The sequence below is a fragment of the Triticum urartu genome, chromosome 5A (genome assembly GCF_056163025.1).
Source record: "Triticum urartu cultivar PI428250 chromosome 5A, HENAU_Tu73, whole genome shotgun sequence".
In the NCBI taxonomy this organism is placed as follows: Eukaryota; Viridiplantae; Streptophyta; class Magnoliopsida; order Poales; family Poaceae; genus Triticum; species Triticum urartu.
In genome coordinates, this window is record NC_141877.1 from 248,164,025 (window position 1) to 248,170,018 (window position 5,994).

The window sequence follows — 5,994 nt, forward strand, 5'->3', positions numbered from 1 at the left end:
ACTCGTCCCCTCGCCCCCTCTAAGGCCTCCTCTACCTCACCCCTCCGCCTCGCCGGCCGCGGCCACCGTCGTCAACCCAGTCTCCCCCCTACTCAGCGACGCCAGCAAGAGTCATCCACGCCTGTGACAACAAAGGTAATTCACCACCCAGGTTCATTGATCCTTCATTCTCTACTTTCTCCTCACCTCAATTTCTCTCTTCCAGCTCAGATCCAACAAATCACGCATGGACGACGTGGACATTGGAGTTGTATGTGACGAGGATGATCTTCAGCCTCGGCATTATCAAGGACAACAACACCTGAACCCAGGGTAACATTCTGAATCCCTATTGTAACTCATTTCTCAGAGGAAGAGGTTCATGTGAACAGTGCAAATATTTTCCGTGAAACAACCAGCCTCCAAGAAAACAAACTATATCTGCATACATACATCACATATCTGCATGTTGTATACCTTTCGGAAGTGGGAGGCCACTTGATCACACTTAATGCACAAATTTTTTTACTGGCTTGTTGGCTATCAGCCACCTAGCCCTGTTGGCATTAAGTGAGATGTGGTGGGACGCCCATTATCAGTCCCACCTGCAGCTTATGGAAAAGATCATGCGGCCTTGTGCCTGGATATGCACGAGTGAAAATACTGCAGTCTACGTGAAGCAAGTACCTAATCACACGCTTCATTCCAAGCCCCTATCCACTTATATGAAGTGTTTGTGATAAACCCTGACTAATACCATCCAAACATGATGCCGACGGTGGTCGAGCAACTATTCGTGTAGCCCTGGATATACAAATGAGCAAATCGGAACAAAATTGGTGCTTTCGTTCTGCATCCCTCCCAGCTCCCACATTGCTGATTGGTTTCTAGTGTGTGCACACAAAATGTCTCCCCTTTTATAGTTACCACTTCGATAGGTTACACACAGTTCATTATCCCTAAGTAATTTTCTCCTAAAGATTTCAGATTTCAGAATGTGCCACTTTAATATCTGTTATGCGGCCTCTGTTACACATAATTTGGTCCTAGAGATGTCAGGTTTCACAATGTGCCAGCTTAATGTCTGTTGTTCAGCCTCTGTTACACATGATTGAGCTTTTGCCCTTGTGTCTTCGATTTTGCTTTCACAGGTTCTTAGTGCTAAAAGCATTATTGTTCTACATTTTAGCTGTACTGGTCATGCCACTCTTTTTTTCCTTGCTCTATAGCTAAAGCCTTAGTGAGAATGTTTAGGCTGAATTTCCACTTTGTAGCACTTATTCCATGTGAGGCACATAACATATTTATGTCATCCGGAAATAATAGTGTCATCTCAACTTCTATAGAAGAATCAAGCAGACATAGCTACTGATTTTTTATGTCACCATAAATAATATTGACATTTGTTCTATATCCTGATTGTGCTATGTTGCTATCGATTTATTAGTTGTAGAGACAAAAGAAACTTGAAAGGGTGAATTTTTCCAATCCATGACGTGCTTCCAACTCAGAAGATTGGAAAAAATATAATTATCTTTGACCTCTCTTTCACTAATCCTTTAGGAAATGTTTGAAATACTTCTTCCATATCCAGATGCAATACATATAGTCAGTGTCACACTTTTGAATTCATATAGATAGTTCATCATAGAAAATATAGTGCACTATATTTTGCGTTATATATGCATTTAGAATACATCATTACTATTTTATCAATCATTCTTACTGGTTTCTAATCATGATATTTGGCATACCATTACTTTTCCTCTACAAGAAGATGACTACTTGATAGTAATTCCTTATGCCCACATATTTGACCTTATGCTAAAAGCTTTGAAGTTACCCCCTGCAAGTTACTATCACAAGATATGTCCGGGCGTCAAGAATCGTGTGACGGTTACTTTCAATTCTTCCTTGCAATTGCTTGATGGTTTGCTTGTTCCGACCTCAATATGGGTGCAATTTTAGATGGCTATGAAGATGCAGAAGCTATCGCAGCTATTAGGTACATGGAAAATGCATAAGGCAGAGAAATGAGAGACTACCACTACACCCATGTCAAGAGGCTAGAAAACGAATTCAAGCATCTGGTCAGATGGTTAGTAGCAGCGAACAAGACAATCAAGAAGCTACACAAAGGGTGGTACTACGCCGTCAGATATATGACTTAGTATTCTACTCAAATACAAAACACAACGACTGCTCGACACTTGAAATGGCAGCATAACACCAAAGGGGTTATGAAAGCATCACTTGCAAGCATTGAAAAACTGACACAAAGGCTGTCGTATATTGGTACGAAGTCTGAACAGCGCCTGGAGACTACAAGAGATAGCTTTTGGTAAACTTCCATGTGCTCTAGATGCACCATCAACAACAATACATGCCTTCTGCGCGCATAGCCTGTCGCTTTAAGAACATCTAATTTGGCTCTATGATAGGATGAACCTTACCTGTGGTCTCCAATGATGCCATACGTTGCTTTTGTACAACTGCCGCCTATATTATAATCTATGTAACCCCAGATGCTATTACTCATGGGCACCACATCCATCTACTAATCTCATGCACAATAGCATTGTAAATATTGTATGTATCTGCCCTTAAATATACTAGTTGACTGCACGTGCGTTGCCACGGCTCCTTAAGCTTTTTGTCATCTCATAGTGTAGACATAATGCATGTCAAAAATCACACATGTATATAAAATATAGACATGTAATATTCCGGAAACAATAAATTTGACTTTGCTTGAAATGTATATTTTATTAGATGCCCGTGCGCCACGGTCCAGAACATTTATAAATGCAATAAGCTCTTGCAATTTGCAGTTTAAGATTGCACCCAAGCAATATCGATGATTTTTTTGCATCAGTTTTGAAACCACCACATATTCCTCCAATTTTTCTCCTCCAATACAAGTGCTTCCTTCTCAATCGCCCAGACATGAGCAAGACAAGGTATTGTCTTTGTCCTCCCATTTTTTCATTCGTACCTCTCAAACTATCTCTATTTACCCCTCTCCTCCTCCGACCAACCCACGACCTCTAGAACCAAGCTCCCACCTCTGGCCTGCAGGTCCTTCCGGGCGCTACTTGGACAAGAACAACTTTTCCAGTGCCTCCTCGATTGTTGATGGCACCAGCTTCACCTACTTGGTCTCAACCAAGCTTGTCGGCACCACCATGACTATGGTGCCTCCTTCTGTTGTTCATCTCCCCCCAAATAACTTATCCCCATGGCGCTTCTCCGATGGTGTTTACTTCTACAAAGTCTTATTATATCTGTACTGCATCAATATTCTGAAGTGGACATAAGATGTATGAATTGGAATAACTCAAATGTGTGGTAGGGATCGTCTTCTCCTTTCAATGTAAAATACAACCAAATTTGGCAAATTAACTCAGATGTACACCACCTGCCTTTTTCAGATATAGACAAATAAATAGAACTCACATGAATGACAAATAAAACTCTCAAAGGCTTATTGTTGCAAATATCTAGGGAGAAGACCAGCGTAGGGACATGGCAGACAATCAGAGTCGGAAAACTAACGACTACAATAAAAGAAGACGAATAGATGATCACCAGAGTCTATTTGGCCCGCTCAGAACCTGGACTACCTAAAAAAGGCTAGCAGACTGATGGCTGGATGGTTTTGGCTTCATGCTCACCATGTAGGAATGATGTGTATATGTTTCTTTGTCTACAACATGGGTAGTCAATACACTGCTCAGTTTTGACACGTTCAGTGTTCATGTAGTTGACTCCGGTAAGAAACATACTTGAGTTACAATTTTAATTTTTAATATAAATGCACAGCAATAATAGCATAGTACAACTAACTGACTTCTTCCTGGCACAAATCACATTTTCTGGCAGCGATACAAATCAAACCCAAGCTATAGCCTCATAATCAATCCCGGGCTCCAAGCTCACCCCTGAAGACCATGCCACCACTCATGCCAACGAGAGGTGGACGTAAGATTCAGAAGCAAGTAAAGCCTTTATGGTCTAGCAAAATGAATTAAGTTGGGCAGTGGATGACAAAGTTTAAAGCACAAAGAGAATTGATCATACCTTTGCCATCATATTAATTATTGAGCAGAACTTAATATGCTAGTAGTTTGAAAAAAATGAAGGTGTTGCTCATGCTTGATCTCACTCTAGAAGATACTACGCACCCTTCTAGCTCCCTTCGAAACGAACTGTTCAAACATTACATTACTCAAAAGGAGCAAATGTTTTATTCTCGAAAAGAGTGTATAACAAAATATTCTAACAATGCTAGGTATTGAACAAGTTCATGGCAATTATAATTGAATTGTTCAGCCTTATTACATCGCTTTTGTGACAACTGCACCTATAGTAAATATGATAACAAAATAGGAATGTGCATACTAATTGGTTAAGAATGTGCATGCCAATAAAGGCAGCTAAAATACTACAACGGGAAAAATATTGTTGAGCGCAAAAACTACTGCAAATTCATTCAAAAACACATGCAGGCTAACACGTTAAATACTTTTAGCAGAATAGTACTTGCCCAAAATTGAAAAGATGTGTGTTGTCCCCTTTCCCGAAACATATTTGCATCTCCCACAAGGAAAAAAACTCTGAAGGATATGGGAACGGTAAGAAGATGTCTCCATTCAAAACATGGGTTAGTCATAATAGGACACTTGTGTGATAGCCTATAATTTGAAGTGAAATCATTCATCGGATGTAAGTCAACTGCCTATATGAATGTGAAATATATCAAGGTCGATGCAGAGGAAATGTTATAAAGTTAGAAACAACACCACCACCATTAGAGATCACGAGAAGCATGCCATGCATGAACAAACATGAGAGAAAACCACATTCTTTGACCTGTTGTTCCCTTTCTGCTTCGATCATTCATGTGAATTAGAATCATCAATCAGCTCAGTAGGGCATGTCCACATGTACCTGTGAAGTTAATCGAAGCGAAAAGATGGACACACATCACTTCTGTCCGGGAATTTCAGAGTGCAAGCACATTGGGAAGTTGGAAGTTGGAAAAGAAAATCACAAATCCCAGTTATGCAGCTACGTCAATTCCTTTACTGCATGTTTTAATCATGACTGTCTCAGGCAATGTAATATAGTGGAAGACAGAATAAAAATATTAAACAAGAGAGAGAGAGATGCACCAGATATATTCAGCAATTTAGGTAATACCGTTGTACATGAAAGATGGATCGCACCAGCCATTTGAAGTAAACAATCGTCACAATGTGCAGGAACACCATATTCCTCTTGGCTTGCAACGCAAAAAGCAGGGCTCCAACACATTAATATAGTTTCAAATGTGAACATCACAAAGCAAACAGAAAAGTATGCATATCATCAACATACTATAAGTATCCACTACAACATTGGATGCAAAGAAGTACTGTCAGTAGTGTGGGGCCAAGATGCCATCAAACCTACACCTGTAAAGCATGTCATCCAGCTCACCTTTGATGACGATATCCACAAATTCCCGCCTGATCCATCAGGGAATCAACGGGGACCTCCTTGGTCACCCTATTCTGCATCATTTATCCAAAATTCAACACAACACTCAAATTGCAGACAAAAAGGCACACAACAACACTCGAAGAGCTAAATTATACTCGGAAGCAAGACCCACAGCCTTGAGATTGTCATGCCTGAAGAGGCAGAGCGCGGAAGCAGTGACGCAGCTGGAGTTGACCGCCAAATTGACACCGCCTATGAGCACGGTGGCGCTCATCTTTGGGGCGTTCCGGCAAGCACCCTGCCCATGCTTCCAAGTGCATACTTCTCCTCGTCCTTGACATCCACCATAGCTCGGACAACCCCGACCTCCCTCCCCGCCGTTGCATTCTCCAGCGCAACACCTCCTACCACATGACCGCTTCCGTCGTGGTCTTCCATCTCTAGTGTTGGCGGGCTGCAGAGGAGATCGGGTTTCGGGCCTCTGCCATCACCGCCATCGCCTGGGAGAGAGGGCGGGGTGCAGCAGCGGCG

The 5,994-nt window shown here is 41.6% G+C and overlaps 1 pseudogene; it reads left to right on the top strand.

The window, feature by feature from the left end:
• Positions 1-226: 226 nt before the first annotated feature.
• LOC147970939 (uncharacterized) lies at positions 227-2,324 on the top strand (annotated as a pseudogene).
• Positions 2,325-5,994: the final 3,670 nt, after the last annotated feature.